Source organism: Canis lupus, chromosome 37, assembly GCF_003254725.2.
Source record: "Canis lupus dingo isolate Sandy chromosome 37, ASM325472v2, whole genome shotgun sequence".
Lineage (NCBI taxonomy): Eukaryota > Metazoa > Chordata > Mammalia > Carnivora > Canidae > Canis > Canis lupus.
Genome location: NC_064279.1, coordinates 13,994,134 through 14,012,845, shown reverse-complemented (window position 1 = coordinate 14,012,845; position 18,712 = coordinate 13,994,134). Strand labels below are relative to the sequence as shown.

The 18,712-nt window shown below is 37.4% G+C and overlaps 1 protein-coding gene across 7 annotated transcripts in view; it reads right to left on the bottom strand.

Moving 5' to 3' along the window:
• PARD3B (par-3 family cell polarity regulator beta) overlaps positions 1 to 18,712 on the bottom strand; it is a 981,548-nt gene that overhangs the window by 573,884 nt on the left and 388,952 nt on the right. The gene's annotated exons all lie outside the window — the stretch shown is intronic.

Below are 18,712 nucleotides of genomic sequence, written 5' to 3'. Positions count from 1 at the left end.
AGACAAGAGTCCATCAAAATCCTAGAGAACACAGGCAACACCCTTTTTGAACTTGGCCACAGCAACTTCTTGCAAGATACATCCACGAAGGCAAAAGAAACAAAAGCAAAAATGAACTATTGGGACTTCATCAAGATAAGAAGCTTTTGCACAGCAAAGGACACAGTCAACAAAACTCAAAGACAACCTACAGAATGGGAGAAGATATTTGCAAATGACGTATCAGATAAAGGGCTAGTTTCCAAGATCTATAAAGAACTTCTTAAACTCAACACCAAAGAAACAAACAATCCAATCATGAAATGGGCAAAAGACATGAAGAGAAATCTCACAGAGGAAGACATAGACATGGCCAACACGCACATGAGAAAATGCTCTGCATCACTTGCCATCAGGGAAATACAAATCCAAACCACAATGAGATACCACCTCACACCAGTGAGAATGGGGAAAATTAACAAGGCAGGAAACAACAACTGTTGGAGAGGATGCGGAGAAAAGGGAACCCTCTTACACTGTTGGTGGGAGTGTGAACTGGTGCAGCCACTCTGGAAAACTGTGTGGAGGTTCCTCAAAGAGTTAAAAATAGACCTGCCCTACGACCCAGCAATTGCACTGCTGGGGATTTACCCCAAAGATACAGATGCAATGAAACGCCGGGACACCTGCACCCTGATGTTTCTAGCAGCAATGGCCACTATAGCCAAATTGCGGAAGGAGCCTCGGTGTCCATCGAAAGATGAGTGGATAAAGAAGATGTGGTCTATGTATACAATGGAATATTCCTCAGCCATTAGAAATGACAAATACCCACCCTTTGCTTCAACGTGGATGGAACTGGAGGGTATTATGCTGAGTGAAGTAAGTCAGTCGGAGAAGGACAAACATTATATGGTCTCATTCATTTGGGGAATATAAATAATAGTGAAAGGGAATGTAAGGGAAGGGAGAAGAAATGTGTGGGAAATATCAGAAAGGGAGACAGAACATGAAGACTCCTAACTCTGGGTAACGAACTAGGAGTGGTGGAAGGGGAGGAGGGTGGGGGGGTGAGGGTGAATGGGTGACGGGCACTGAGGGGGGCACTTGACGGGATGAGCACTGGGTGTTATTCTGTATGTTGGTAAATTGAACACCAATAAAAAATAAATTAAAAAAATAAAATAAATTCCAGGCCCATTATATTTCCTGCTACTGAATTAAATACTTCCCAGAAAAATGTTAACTCACACATCCAATAACATCACCTTTTGGCTTGTTACACATATTATTGTACATATTAATGTTATTCATATTAAGTACAAAAAGGGAACTTGTACTTGTCCGGGGCCCTGGCTATGAATGGTTTAACTTTAAAACTCCATGAAATTATTTTGCCAAATCTTTTCTTGGTGTTACCTGATTTTAGTTCCATTCCATCCTCAACATGAAACTTCAACAATTTCAGTGATAAAGTAGTAGCATTTTTACATCCAAACATATGAAGACTATCTTAATTATTCTCAACTAATGAACAGATTGAAAAAGCTTGACTATTATTAATACAGTTTAACAAGATCTATTAATACTTGTCAAATAATACAAGATCTTTTTAAAAAGAAATGTATCTTATTATTGTGTTAATTAGCCCATACACTCTAAAGACAATAAAACTTTCTCAGATCTTGCATAAAAATATAATTTTGATTTAGACCCTTCCTAGATAATAAACAAATCTGAATATTTTCTCCATGCATGCTGAATTAGCTCCTCTAACTTATCATCTATATTTATTAGTTGAAGTTAATATCAGATTCTTTCATTTTTATTTCTTTCAAAAGAACTTTCTCCTCCCCCATATTTTATTTTCCCCTCTATCCACACAATACACACACACACACACACACACACACGCACACTCTCACACTTTTGGTATGTATTTTTTACTAAAATCTCAGCCTGAAACTTCATAAGTTTCAGTCTACAATAGATATTCAGTTGGCTAGGACCACAGTACACAGTTAGCAAATATATTAGCTCAGGATTTAAGAATAGAAAAAAAAATAGAAAAAAAACGATTTAAGAATATACATATTATTTTAGAATATAACTATAATTAGGGAAATTCTTATATAATGTCTAAAAATTATCAGCCCCAACTACCAGTTAAACAACCAAAACAACACTGTTCCAAAAACAATTCTCAGTATCAACACTTTTGGCTTCAAATTACTGTGCTACGAATACTCAAGTACAACCTCCTGGAAAATACTCAAGCTGTTGTCTGCTTACACTCAATCAGGTGGAAAATGGAGGCAATTATCCAGATAATCCGAACAAAATAAGACAAAAACTCCCCAATTACGTGTATACTTTAGGTGAAGTATTTTTAGTTGTTCTAGATTTAGGTAACTGCATCCGTTATCCTTTTAGACATATACAATTTGAAATTCTCTCAAGTACAAACAAATAAACAAAAGATAATCCCTATGGGGTATATTATGATTTATAAGACTGATTAATTTTCATTAGACACAATGGCTAATTCCTTTTTAGGTCTGTACTGATCTAAACCCTGAGTAAATACACACAGTCTTTTAATACTGAATTGTCACACATCATCTACAAACAATGATGTAGTTCTTTACCCATCTCAAAAGGTTTAATTGGAAAACCTTTTGTTTGTTTGTTTTGCCATACACCTAATTAAAACAAATCTTCAGGCTTGACCTTAAAGACAGTGAGTGATAAAGTGAGTTGATATTGGTAGGAAATAAGAACCAGCACTTCATGACAGAGAAAAACAATTCGGGTGGCAACTCAAACATGTTGCCAAGCCCCTGCATTGGTATGCTTAACTGGGTGGATTTGAGGGTACTTTGCAGCTGTGCTCAGAGCTGGCCATGGCTACATCTATTCCTTAGCCTCCCAGCTTGGTCTGGGAGTTGGAGAAAGTGAGTGAACAGTTCCTCCAAGCAGTTGACAGGTACCACATAAACAATCCCATACCAGTAGTACTTAATTTTGTAAATGATTTATCTTCTAAAAACCAGAGTGATTTCAAGCTTCTCTAATAACACTAGTGTCCTAATGTGCCCCTCAATTAAAATATTTATTTTTTTAATTAAAATATTTTAAAACCAATTCATACCACCATAATAATTCAAACCATGCAGAAAGAAATAAAAAATAAAGTGCTCTTTTTTTCTCTCGCACTATCAGGCTCCACTTCCCAGAAGTTACTCTTTTATGACATTTCTGTTCTTGCCTCTTTTGGTGGCTAACTGCATATATACCTTCCTCTATGTATGTGTGTGCGCACGCATGCGTGTATTCAGATACAGCACCATTTGATTCCTTGCTCTGAAAGATGAGGCATTTTCCTTACTTGTGCTCTCCTTCCTCTCTCACTGCCTTCCAGTTTTTGCTTAAATGCTACTCTGTTTAACACTGGACTCCCTTTCTCACCTGCAGATACTCCTATTCTCCAAAACTCATCACTTTCTAACATATCACATAAATAACTCATTTATTATGTTTGTGGTTGTCTCCTGCCAGCAGCAGGTAAACTGCAAGAGAGCAGAACTTTTGGTGTTGTTTACAGTTACATTCCTAGCACCTTCAAAAATGCCTGGCATAGAGGTAAGTCTACAATAAGTATCTAGTGAATGAATGTTTAGATTAACTGCCATTTTATTTTTTAAATATGTGCACTTGTTTGACCCAGAGGGCCAACCTGTATCTCTCACCGTTCCCTCACTCCCACAGACAAGGATAGTAACATGAATACACACTCTATTTTGTGTATCTTCCAAGGTGTTTTTCGTTGCAGTAGTTAGTTCAATCTCATTGCTGTGTTCTATTCTATGCCTACGCCACAACTTATTTACCATTTTATCATTCATGGACATTTGAGTTGTTTTCAATTAGGGACTAAGAGGAACAGAGATCCTGTGTGGTATCTTTTGGAAAACAGCTCTACTCTTTGCTGCTGAGAACTACCTACTATAAGACTGAAATGGCAGAGCGAAACAGGATGTGGAGGTTCACCTCTAGTAGATACTGAATATTTTTCCAGAAATGTTGAACTAAGTTAACCTCGGGTTAATAGTGTATGAGAGTTCCTGTTACTCCACAGCCACATCAACACCCGGTGTTGTCTTTTTCATTTTAGTATTTTATAAATTAGTAGTGGTCTTGTACTGAAAAATAAAATTAAGCCAACTCTCTAGTTTGGACTCTAAATTTGTAAAAAGTGGCAAAGATAGTAAAGAGTGTCTAGTTTTTCCTATGTTAACATCTTTCCCAACTATGGTGCATATGTCAAAACAAATGAGTTATTGATACAGGATTATTAACTAAGCTACAGACTTCATTTGGGTTTCCCTAGTTTTCTCACTAATGTCCTTTTCTATTTGAGAGTCAATCCAGAATACCAGGTCATATTTGGTCAAGTCTCTTCTAGTCTGTGACAGTCTCTTAGTCTTTTTTCGCTGTTCATGACCTTGGCAGTTGGGAAGAGGGTTGGTCAGACATTTCAAAGAGTGCAGATTTGTCTAATGATTTTCTCAAGATTAGCCTGGGATTATAAATCTAGGAGAAGAACATCACTGAGCCAAAATGCTCTGTTTATCATATCAGGGAATAGATTAGCTGATTTCTCCCTGGTGATGGTAATCTTGATCTGTTGGTTCAGGTAGCAATGGCCTGGTTTCACCACTGTATGTACTACTTTTTTTTTTTTTTTTTAATCCCATACCCTATACTTGGAAGTGAGTCACCAACCTCAATTTATACTCAAGGGAGAAGGAGTATGTGTATATATTATTTGGAACTCTTATGTAAGAAATATTTACTCTTTGCCACCATCAGTACCATCTTTATTCAATTAATTATTTACTTATATTGGTATGAACACATGTATATATACTTTATACTTTGGGCTACAAACCAATGCTATATTATTTTGTTGTCAGTTTTGCCATGCATTTTAACGTGTCTTCCATGAAGATTAATGAAACTGATCCCTTTTTATATACTTATAGGCCATACAAATATCTATTTTATATGAAATGCCTTGTTAGAGTTCTATTTTTCTTTTGAATTCTGCTTTTCTCTTATTTCTGGGAGTGCTTTATATTCTTTGGCCATGGCCTTTCATCAAATATAAGTATTACAAATACCTTCTCAGAATCTACAATTATTTTAACTTTTTTAGTGGTATCATTTAATGGACAAAAGTTCTTTAACATAATCCAATTTATCTAAACTTTTCTATGGCTAGCTCTTATTTATGTCCCGTATTAAAAAGAAGCCTAACTCTAAAGGCATACATATATCTCCATGTTGTCTTCAGAGTTTATCTGTAGCTCTAAATATAAAGGAATGGGAAAAATAATCTGCTTCACACTGATTTTTGTGTAAGGTGTGAGGTAGGGGTTAAGATGATTATTTTTTTTGTCTATATAAATATTGAATTGACTCAGCATCATCCCTTCCCCAGTGCACAATTATTTCAAATCTAAAACAAATGACTATCTTTGAGGGTCTGTTGCTAGAAATTTCTATTTTATGCCATTCATCTCTCATTGTGCCAAAACCACACTGAATCAATTACTATAACTTTATAAATCTTGGTGCCTGGTAAGATAGCTCCCTTTAAATTTTTTTGTTCTTCTCTAAGGTTGTCTTGTCAATTCCACTTTTGCATCATTTTTTGAGTTGTTTTTCCTTTAAATGTCTGGTGAGCAGTGGTTGCCCATTCGCATCTCTGTATGAAGTACTCAGTTGCTTAAGAATAACAAGTAGTTTCAGTTGTTTTAAAGCATGTTCACTGACAGGTCTCACTTTAACAGGCATGAACAGGAAGGCAGGCGGGCAGTCAGGCTGTCGCTGTCCACCTACACCCTAGCCCATCTCTCAATGCCAGAAAAAAAAAAAAAAAAAGACTCGATTCTAGGGCAGTCTGAAATCTGAGTCATCTATTAATCATATTAATTTGATTATATTTATTTTCCATTCCCTCTCTTCCCATTTCCAGTGGTTTTATTCATATATCCCCCTTTCCTTTATTTACAACTGTCATTTCTATGACAGTTGGGGAAGGAGGAGACACAAAAGAAATGTATTTAATCTACTTTTTGGGAACTGAAAGCTGATGTGTTTTACCTCCTCACTTACAAAGGTGGTGGAATCATAGTCGGCGAGAGACAGGTACATTACATAATGTTGGATACTCGATTTCAGTGCATGGTATATAGAAATATCACCCATGCTATGTCTCAATTTAAAAAAAAATAGAAAAAGAATGAGAACTATCATACTGAGTTATAAACACCTGAGGAGAAAAGCATATTTTAATTTCTATTTGATTTCTATAGTCCAATAGATAAGTTCTATGTGAACAATCAACTCTTAATCGTAAAGCATTTTTTATCTATACCAGCATCTTAGTAAAAAAAAAAAAAAAAAAAAAAAAGTCACCTCAGAGACTAGATATTTGTGCTAGTTGATCTCCATGTTACTCTCCAGAGCCACTTCCCAGTCTTAGAAGCCCTGTTCTGGCCACCAAGAGGCTGACTTTCATTCAGTAACTCAGTTTATCACACTGGTCTGTTTCGCCTCTTGCTGCCTGTTGGGTTTGGCCATTAGGAAAGACCAGCTGGAGATCAGAGGATAAGAAGAAAGGGATATTATGATGTTTATTCCCCACTGTGTTGCCTCCATGTTTGAAAGTGGCAGCATTGGATAACCTTAGATCATAGGTTCTGATCCAGTAAGCACCTCTCTTCTACATGTGCAACTCTCACCAGATTGGTAAGAATGGTCTCCCCTTGCCACTTTTAGGCTTGGGCTGGTAATGGTTCTCCCAATCTTTTTGGAACATTGAGTGTTTCACCTTTTTAAGTAATCCCATTATTAAACTGTCTTCAAATACACCTTTGAGATGCCATCTGTTTCTTGTTGGCACCCTGACTGATACAGTGTTCTAGGTCAGTTGGATGAGTGAAACATTAGAAATAAATTCTTCTTCCCTTGTGTAAAGGTACTGTCAAACATAAACAGCATGCACTTACCAACTGTGAAAGAAAATTCTTATGAACAATATGCTAAATCAGGGTGAGGATATGAAAGTAAATACTTGAGTTAAGATAAAAAGAATCAAAGCAATTACCCTTCCACAAATCTCTTAAAAAAAGCACAAAGGTATTATTTGAAAACTTTGCAGCAATTATACTATTTTGATTAAATGTCCCTGAGTATTATTTTAGCTTCAATAAATCATTTTACCATTTATCTTCTAAGCCTGAAAAGAGGAAAAACAAATTTAATTTTATGGCTTAGGAGAAGGTATAAGATGACGATAATCTATGTTTATGAGTAAGAGAGAAGACAGTGTCATGGGTTGAGAAAGTGGAGAAAAAAGGAGAACAAAAAAACCCAGGCTAAAATATTAATTACAAAAACACAAGGAGATTTTATAATTTTCTTCTAAATGATTAATAATTAAATTAATGATAAAAATAATAGTGACATCACTTATTACATGGCAGGCACTACTTTAAGTGTTTTATATTTACATATATATGAATGCTTTTGAGTTGATGCTCACAACAACTTGGTTAGGTCATTACTAAGATTACCCATTATCTATATGTATACACGCACTCATAAACACATGTATATATATGTGTGTGTATATATGTCTATATAGTGGGAGGCAGAGATTTTATAGAAGAAACTGAGACATACTGAGGTTAAATAATTTGCCAAAGATCACTACTTTTTGTAAAGGGCAAAGTCATATTTGGCCTATGCTTGTGCTCTTAATTTCTTTACTATACTTTGGTAAATATATTTACATATAGTTATCTTCTATATCCTTCTCCATCCCTTTTGGAAATAATGTGCTGCATACTTATTCATTAAGATACTAGAGAAAAAACAAAGTCAGATATATTCAGGTAACTTTTTGGATACTAAGGAGGGAACCAGCTTTTAAGAAGACATGAATTATAGATAAGAATTTTGCCTAACCTCTCATAACTTTTCACCTTGTAAAGACAGAACATTATCATATCAAATTTATGACAACTACCAAACAAATGCTGAACATTATTTTTAAAATAGGGCAATAAGGCAGACAAGGAAGTTCTTTTAAAGAAAACTAATTTTCGAGTAAGTTTTGTAAGAAGGTGGTGATTGGTCTGCAAGGGAGAAAGCACTCAAAACTCATTCTCTAAACTTCTCTAAGGAAATCTTCCAAGACGGTCAAGATGCTCCTTCTCAATACAGTCTGCAATGTAGATGGATTCACATATAATCATATTCAGACAGTGTGGACACTCAAGTGGACAATGGTTTTAGTTAGAGGGAGTGAAGATAGAACTTTAGATTTCTGTATCATCTAAATCAGTCAGGCTGAGATATAGCCTATAGATTTGGAGAAGAAAGGATCATCCTTAGGAGTCCAGTTAGTAATTTATACGGCACTCAGTGGAAAAGCATGGATGGGTCACTGACATCTACCTCTGATCTAGGGCACAATTAATTCCTCTGAACAGTGCATTTACTGAACCCACCAGGGTAGAAGACTCCAACTTTACTAATTAGAATTAAAAGAATACATTTGAGTGGAGTGTCATTAGGAAGAAGGATGGATGGATAAATATTCATCTATCAAACCCATTAGGTCCTTGGAGACTTTCCTTGGGCAGCATAGGACATTGTTTTTGGTAACGGAAAGACTTGGGTCCTAGTTATTTCTGGCCACCTAATAGGAGATAAATCTAACAGTGCCCAAAATAGTAAATGAAAATTGCAGATTCACATATAGACTCCAAACTTGAAGTTTTATTATTTCCAGAACCTCTCTAACAAAGACTCAAATAAAAGACAATTAACCAAGCTTTGGGGAGATATCACACATGACTAATGGCTCATAGTGAAGCTTTTTGTGCACATCTAAATCTACTTATGAGGTAAGACCTTTTTCAACTATAAGGTTTTATAATAGTATGCTCTGTGTTATTATAACAAGAGTTGTAAATTATAAAAATGGAAACGTAACCAAGTTAAGAGATTCACCCAGTAATTTATTTTAAGTCAACTAGATTGCAGGCTGCTTGGGAATGAGTTCACGGCTTGTGCTATTTTATATTCCTCTGGTAGCCTAGCATAATACTTTTCATCTATTGAGCCAGCAATAAATAATTATTGATTACCTGAATTCAGTGACAGGCACACTACCATCTTCTGTAGCAATGACATCAGATATACTGATTTCCATAACTACATTCTTAAGCCCAATCATTGGAAAAGAGCAGATGTTAGCTGTGCAAAGGCTGAGTTCTCCACCATGAGAGCAGTTAATTGTAACACCCAACTAAAGTCGTGAGGTCAAAGGACATTATTCCTGAACTGTGACTAAAATACAAAGTTTGCCTCATGCTTTCAGGTCTCTGGGGCAGAAAGTCTATTTGTTTTAAAAACATAAAGAGAGTTTAATTGATCATCACAATTCTGCAGAACCAGATGACACAAGGCCATTCAGCTTGCTGCTATCCGTGTCATTTTTCAGAACAAATAGAGCAAAAACTTATGAAAACACCATTCCTATCAATAGTTTCAAGAAACATGGACATTGAGGTAATGGCTTCTTTTAACCAATATTATCTTAAAACACCAACTACAAGAAAGCTAGTATTTTAAATAGGTTGTGGTTAGGCCAGAAGCCTTCTAACTTATTTTCCTTGATCATGCCATATTCCACACACATGCATTAAGTAATCATAGGCAAGCCCTCCATATAAACAAAAAGAAAATAAGCAAGATGTACCACATAATTTCCTTTAATTTTACACTCAGGAAAAAAAAGTCCCAAATTTCTTCCATCTGTAAAAGAATTTGAAGAGTTTAATAGAGTCTCATTTTTATATAGAACAGTAATTAATTTTTTTCTGGTATTTTTAGAGGATTACCTGTATTTTCTGATAGCTATCAAGCTTTTCCCATTAAGTCCATAAATAAATAGAATGGGCACCATTTTCTGTGTACCATATGATAGATGCATTGTTTCAGTGATAAATTGACAGACTGTGGTGGTGGTATCTGGGAAGTTGTCTTCTTTTATCTGGTAAACATTTTAAAAAGGGTAAAACACTAGAGAGATAGCTTTTCTTATGGCAATTGCTAAGCAAAGGCTGTCACCTTTCCTTATCACCTCAGGTTGTGAGAATGAAGAGATCAAGCTGTTTCAGTATTTCTTACTTTCTTAGCCAAATTGAGATCTTAGTAAAATTTCCAAATGCGTATAGTGCAAGGAACTAGCCAAATGTGTGTACATTGGGGCATAATTCATCACATGGCTTTATCAGATAAAGCAAATGAGAAAATCCTGAGCCAGTCATAAAAGCGTGTCCAACTCTGAGTGACTTGTCCTTAAGATAGATCTTCTGTAAATAATTAAATTAGTCCCCCAGATGGGCAGAAAGTGGGGGTGGGGGAATCTTATGTGCGGGCAGGGCTTTACACACACACACACACACACACACACACACACAAATAATAAAGGCTAAACCTTATATTTAAGCTGTTAGTATAAATGAGGCTTTACCACATACTGAATTGTTAGCAAGATTCCTGAATTTCACACTGCAAAAGAAAATCAGCATGATTATCATAAATAATTTGGTTAGCTGTGATTAGAAATTCATATGAAATAGAACCTAAAAAGACATATATTTAAAATATGAGTCATAATTATTAAGAATGTTTAATATAGATAAGCAATTTGAAAGCATTCTTGAAAGAGGCATATGAAACCCTACAAGGCTCTGAAAAGCAGAACCTCTATCTAGAGAATGGAGGACCACCTTGCCTGGTCCTGTTGGGCTGTTCCAGAAAAGAGGGGTCGGAAACTATATAAGATGGGAGTTGTAATGGCAGGTGGGAAAAGAATAAGAAGAGACTCTGGGAATTAGTGTGTGTGGGGGCGTGGGGGGAGTCTTCTTTTATTAAAAGGCTAAAATGCAAATGATTTTATGAGTGGCACAAAGAACTATAAAAAGTTGAATATGAAAGTATGAGTGAAAATATTTTCACTGCTCAGGGACTAGGTTTTTGCAAACATGGCCTCACTGGACTTACGATTAAAAGCAATGTGCAAAAAAGGCCTGGAAACCCAGGGGTCTAATATCAAGTGAGCGGTAGGAAGGTGACCTTTCGTTCCGTTTGTTTATGAGAGGATCTGCAGACTCTGTCTCAATGTGGGTCTAGCATTGGCAAAAGGCCAAAGGGGAGTTGGTGAACTCGGCATTTTTTGCTTTCTGTTTTTGAGGTCATATAATCAACTTAGAAATTTATAGCTGGAAAAGAACAAGAGTAAAAGCTTGGTTTTTATCTACTATCTTACATTTTTGGATGAATGGTAAACGCAAATCCCCTTTAATATTTTTTTCCATAGATTACTACCACCTTAGTACCAATTTATGTACTAAATTTAGCCATTGGATACAACACACAAAAATGAAGGGACCAAGACCAAGGAGAATGGAAGCAAATAGTAAAAAAAAAAAAAAAAAAAAAAATTAAGACAAAATACAAAAACAAACTAGATAGAAATAGAAAAATGAAAATAGTTAAGATGATGGTAATTTTTTTCTTTTTCTTGTTTAACATTCTATGATTAAATAATATCTCACTTAAAAGACAATTTATGGGAATATAGAATATTTTCAGCAAATCTGTTATTTTTATAAAATGTTATAAACTGATGGCCTATGAAATACACCTGAATAGACAATTCATCTGCAATTACTTAGAAAAGGTAATGCCGAGTATGCTGAAAAGTTCCCATTTGAGCTATCACTCACATTTGTACATCACTAGTACAAACAAAAATGACTCCTCGTGGTAATTACCTTTTAACATTTGTTATGAGTTGCTTGTCTTTAGGTATTGATTTTTTCATTCAACCAAGTATCTCAGGCCCTTTCCAGAGTATTAAACAATTTTTAAATATTCAATATATAATCTGACTCCCCCTATTGCCAGCAACTTTCACCTACTGTGAAAACAAACTAAAATAAAACCCAAAACAACAGGAAAAGAAGAATGAGGCCAGAAATGGGTTAGAAACTCCATGACCTCCTTAGTCCCAATGTAGTCACTGTCGTACCAGAAAGCATGCACACACTTTGTTGACTCTATGGCTGTGACTGATTGATGATGGCCTGGCAAGGTTACCATAGCTAATTACAACATCATTCATCTAAGCCTGCATGGGAAGAAAATACTGGGCTTGCAGGGAAGAAAAAAAGTCAAGAAAGAAAAGCTATTCTATAGCTGTTAACTTTTGAATAATCAGCCCCAACAGGAAACAAATAAGATGAAACTCAGTGACCAAATTATGACTTATGGACTCATCCAAGCAAATGACCTCAGTTGCCTGGTAATTTCAACTCTGGTTTCACAGCCCACAGTGGAGGGCTTCCAGCAATGAGGAACCCGCACATGCTTGTAAGCTTTGTAGTCAGAATTCAAAGGCTTCGGCAGAAGCCCAGGCCAGTCCTGAGCTTTAGTTCTGCTATGTGTGTGGTGTGACTATGTTTGTCTAGGGTCAGATGCCAATACTTAAACTCACATTATGGGCACAGCAGCTACTTACACACTGCAGCCTAATTAAAGGAATAAACTTCCCCCTTCTTTATTTTTTCCTGAAGATCAGTGCCATAAAGGGATTTGGTTTCCTTAAAAATTCAGACAAATGTTCCCATATGTTTCCCTCATGCAGTAAATTAGTCAAAATCAGATAGAAAACGGTCACAATTTCCAACACTAATCTACGTCTGTATAATTTTTTTTTCAGAGAACTACTGAAAATAAAGACAAGGGAACTCAGTGTTTTGAAAATAATTATATTATAACAAACACACAATCATAATTTCCATTTCAATTTTGAAGCACAAACACACATGGAAACAATAAAGCATCTGAGGCACCTTTCAGCTTTCAAGTCTCAGAAACAAGAATCACTTTCAAATAGAAAGTAAGCTCATCTTCAAAGTTTAACACACAAGAGGAGAATAAAGCTAACGCTATTTCAACTCCAAACTTTAATCAGATTGCTTTATATCTGGGTAATATAGATCACAGGCCTGGCAACAACCAAGTCCCAAATACGTTTTATCCTGACACACTGTTTAAATTACATTGCTAAAATAATTATAACTAAAGAAAATATTTTCTCACATAAGCTTGAACCCAAAATAGCAAGTTTCAGTCAAGAAGTACTGAAAAACATGTTCAAAGATCAAGAATAAAACCACTAATTAACTGGGGCCATGGGACAGAAATTGGCAGGCGCATGGGGTCAGATTCGAATTTAGTGTGGTATGAATGAAATTCTCCTAAAGCCATCATAGCCCATTAGGGCAAGCAAGGCCTGTTTTATAGATGAGAAAACTTTGGGGCAAGGAAACATGGTAATGACACATCACGAGGTGACCTGGTTGGTCTCAGTTCAGACCATTCACTTGTATGGAAATGACAAATGTGTTCTGATTTAATTTTGTTTGGAAAGATGTGGTCCTGATAGATACCAGTTAAATGATTTATCTGGGCACGCAGTTAGATCAAATACTGTAGGGTCTGGGACCAGCTCTGCACCACTGGTTCTCAAAGGACAAGGATGGCCAAGATTGGGGCTATGATCTCGTGAGGTCTTTGGCAGAATAGCAGCAGGTTGGGCACCACAGATCTAAAGGCAGCACAAGAACTACCCACTGGGCAGGCTAAGAGACCCTTACTCTTCCAAATTTCAAAATAGTGTCCTAATCTGTCTTATGTACTGAAGGCCCTATGTGCAGATACTTGAAATGTCAGAAAGAGTTCAATATCCACAATACAAAAAAAAAAAAAAATCACCTATGTATCCCATTAGCACATTGGCTTTGGTGCGGTTTTCCCTCAAACACACACATGCATGAGTGCATGTATGTGCAAACCTACAAGGGATGAGGAGAAAGCTTTTTTTTTTTTTTTAAAAAAAAAAAAAAAAACTTACAGAAGAACTTAAAGGAAATTTTCTCCATCTTTTTCTGGTCTTTATTCCCTTAAATAGATTTTGACTTACAGCTATTCATAGTATCTATTTATTAATTTACGCTCTATCTCAATTCTAAAAGGATATGAGGTGGTATTTTATCACATATAGTATTAAAAGACACGGTAATTGAAATCGACAATTAATCCCAAAATGTCATGTAGTTGAAAGAGGACTGCACTAGAAGCCAACAGACACAGGGTCCAGTTCTAGTTCTTTACCTGACCAGTTATTTGACATCAGAACACACATTTTGCTTATTTGGAAAATAATGTCAATTGTCTAGAGAACTGCTAACTGTGAAATTCTATGGAAATGTCTGTGGAAGTGCTTCTATGGAAGTGCTGTTTCCAGACCAGCACTTTTCAAAAGCTGTTGTCAGGGCCACTAAGAATTCTTTTGAGTGGAAGTGGGTTTCTTCACCATAGGACTTTTTTTTTTTTTTTTTTAAGATTTTATTTATCCATTCAACAGAGACACACGGAGAGAGGCAGAGACACAGGCAGAGGGAGAAGCAGGCTCCATGTAGGGAGCCCGACGTGGGACTCAGTCCCCGGACCCCAGGATCATGCCCTGAGCCGAAGGCAGACACTCAACCACTAAGCCACCCAGGTGTCCCTTCACCATAGTATTTCTAAAAGGCATTAGGATTCTCTATTGCCTGCTCCCCAGCCTTCTGCATCCCTTTCTTCCCTGCTAGCATAGCCAATCCTATCCATACAAAGAGTGAACATGAATAAATTAGAATAGCACCTAAAACTTAAATCCTCAATAAATGTCATTTGTTAACTAGCTACAATAACATAGTTATTGAAATCCCAAAATATATTCAAAGTACCAAAGGGCTCCAAAGACTTGGAAAATCCCTGAACTGGATGATTGTAAAGTCCAGGTGGACTCTGTGAATATGATTCTTTGCTGTTCTACCAAGTATTTGTTCTACTATGTCTCTTCTTTGAAATGGAGTTTTAGGTTAGCAATCTCTAGGCTACAGTAGGGAAGCACTGGCCAATTTCAGAAGCAGAATCGTAAAGTGTTAGTCCAAATTAGCAAATCATTCTGCATCAGGATTTAGTCATTTAGCATTACATTAGAAAATCCATTGTGTGTGGGACAGCTCCTGGGTTAAGCATCTGACTTTAGCTCAGGCCATGTTCTCGAAGTCCTGGGATGGGGGCTCATGCCAGGCTTCCTGCTTGTCCCTCTCCCACTCTCTCTGCTCCTCCTGCAGCTCTTGTGTGCACGTTCTCACTCTCAAATAAATAAAAACTTAAAAAAAAAAAGAAAAAATCCATCGGGAAATAAAAGGCAAGAAATAATTTAGATGAATGAAGTTGGAATTATGTAGATGCCTAATTGATTTGAAACTCCTCCTATAAATAAAAATATGTACCCCATTAGCTTATAGGGTATAAGACTATGAACCCTTTGTGTCGGTAGAAGATTTCTCCAATTCATCTCTATAACTCATCATTGGTGATGAAGTATTAAGAACTTTCCTGCATACCTACTGTACTATCTTGAAGATGTTCAAGAGGTTTTACAAACAAGGTCATAATATGAGCATGAATATAAAAGGTATATACAAATTCACCAGGTGGAAAGTAGGCAAAGGGAGGATCAAAGTGAAGAGAATAGAACCTGCAAAAGCATAGAGGCTTGAAAGAAAGCAAATTTGGGGAATGCTAAGTGGTTCATGGTGCCTGCATGTCAAGGTAACTGTGGAAGAATGGCCATAATAAAGGTGGGCAGAGAAGACGTAGGTAGATCATGAAGAGCCTGTAAATACAAACTTCTGGCATGTTCTGTGCATAACTATTTCACCTTGGCAGAAAAAGAAAAGGAAGGGCGAATCTCTGTATATATACAGGGAATGTTGTTGGCTTTTAACAGACTATTATTTATGATTATCTTGTGTTGGAAAGAGGTATAAAAATTATACTGGGGGACGCCTGGGTGGCTCAGTGGTTTAGAGCCTGCCTTTGGCTCAGGTCATGATCCTGGAGTCCCAGGATCCTTGCATGGAGCCTGCTTCCCCCTCTGCCTATGTCTCTGCCTCTCTCTCTCTCTCTCTCTCTCTCTCTGGGTCTCAAATGAATGAATGAACAAATGAATGAATGAATGAATAAATAAATGAATGAATAAATAAATCTTTAAAAATATTATATTGAATATCAAGCTTATTTTTATTTCAGGTATCAATAAAACCCAAATTTTTGGTGATTAATATGACCTAATCATAAACATGTCTTCATTCCTATTATCTGTTGAATTGTGTCCTATAAAGAGAGATAAGCATGTGTGAGCTGATAATGATTCAATTCCCCATCTTCTTGAATGGGCCTCAAGAATTTGAAAATCTGTGAGAAGAAGCCCCGTGTCTCCCATATCAGCCTATGCAAGTGAGCCCCACGGGAAGCAGAACCAGTTCCAATGGCCTCTGGGAGCTGAGTGGCAAGTTGGGATGGAGAGCTGGGGCTCCAGAGTCTGGCATTGTATATGCACCCTGCTGCGGTGAATTCCTGGAACACAAATGCTACTCCTCTTCTAGGCAACCCCCCTGCTTCACCTAAACAGATCTTAGACCAGGCCTGATAGCAGGACCAGGCCACACTCCCCAGGAACGGCGAGCACTATCTCTGCTGCCATGCATACCCCTCCATCCTGAGGTGGCACCTGCCCCCCATCTATGAACACACCCTTCCCCGAGGGCAACAAAAGGAAAACAGCAGACACCAAAGCAGGTTGTGTTGCTCTCGTCTTTAATTGCTCCGAGAAACTTTGACAAACGTGTTCTTTGCTTTTAAAGTTCCAGAAATGAAAAGTACTCAGTCTGCTGGACTTGTGGGGGCATATAAGGGACAATTTTTTTCATCACTCATCCCTGCCCAAATTCCTCCAGCTAATTCCGAGGAACCATCTGCATCAGTCTGCTAATGAGTTTGGACATGGCTCTCCGCGCAATAGGAAGCCATTGGAAGTTGTTAAGCAGGGAGTTATATAATCAGATTTGTGATTTAGAAAGTCAGCGCTGGCAGGAGCCGGGGCTGGAGAAAGCAGGCCCTGTAAGGAGAGGGGTCAGCTCGAGGCCTCTGCGCCAGCCTGATTGATGAAGCGGCTCTGGCCTGCCGCAGTGGTCGGGCAGGTGAAGGCGGAAGGAAGTGAGGCTGGTCGGCAAGAGGGAGGAGGAACCGGAGATGATGCCAGGGTGTCAGACCCCAGGGCCCCAATGGCAACACTGACCGCCCACCAGTAAGGAAGGTTAGCCGACCTCATCATTTCTTCCGCAGTACTACCTGAAAGGGACTCGAAGCCAGGGAGTTAAGAGACACTTTCAGGGTTTAGATGTATATTCACAAAGTACACCCCAGAAAAACCATCATTTTATTCACTGACTACTGATATATGAGGCGGCATAGAATAATTGTTCCTGACACTGGAGCCAGAAAGGGTTCAAATCCTGGCTTTGCCACCTAATAACTGTGCTACGTGATTTTGGATAAATTACTTAAGTGCTACGTGCTTGTTTCCTCATCTCTTAAATGAGGGGAATAAGAGAGCCCAGCTAACTATTATGAGGCTTAAATGAGTTGTCAGGAGCAAAGGACTTGGAACACTTGGTGCAGTGCTTTGAGCTCAGTGCCTGGCATGTAGTTCCCACATAATAAAGATTTTCTCTCTCACCAGAAGTTAGTACTGAAGAAGTAGAAAAATTCACTTTCAAAGAAAAAGAACCTCAGCTTACTTTTTCTTCCTGATTTCAACATTATATTGCTCAGACAGTTCAACAGAAGAAGCTGAGAAAGCTTAAGAAAAACAAACTTATTTTACCCTCAGAAAGCTCCTAAAGAGAAGGCAAAAGCAAATTGCCCAGCACAGGGTACTCCAGGGTTCAGCCTTTTAAGGACCACACAGTGCTTGCTTATAAATAGAATATTAAAACAAGCAAGAGCAATTTTCTCCTTTCGTCTTCCCTTATTGCCTAATTTCCCTCCCATACCATTTGCATAATGGATAAAAAGGCATCCATTATGCAAATGAATGATAGGGCGGTGAGGTTGCCGGAGCCACAAACCTCGCTGTGGATGGAGAGAAGCTGCCACCAAGCCCTCCGCTGTCCACATTCCAGAACACCGCTTCACGAGCTGAGTTTCCAAAGGATAGAGGAGAATCATGAAGATTAGAGGTCATTAATTTCCACTTGGTTTGTTATAAAAAGCGGCACCACAGATGCTTTCCAGAAAATTAATACCAAATATGGATATTCAGTAGTGTGGTATGTAAAATAAACTCTCCAGTAAACGTTTTGTTTCAAATGGGAAAAATGAGTCTTCTGTAGGAGGACTTCTACAATTTTAAGCATATACTTTGCTTTGCAAGGAAAAGATTCCCCTTGCAGAGTAGTAAAAGCCCCTGTTCTTCTACCTTGAGAATTAACCTATATAACAGGTGCTCAGAGGAGTCTCAAAACATATGCATACATTCAACAGGAATGAAAGTTTGTTTTAAGTACCAAAATGTTAGTGGATTTTCAAAAGCTTCATGCTGTTAAACTGACCTAAATTTATCTCTAAGAGGTATCACCCAAAACTGACATTGCTCTTGGAGATGTAAATTCATGGAAACTTT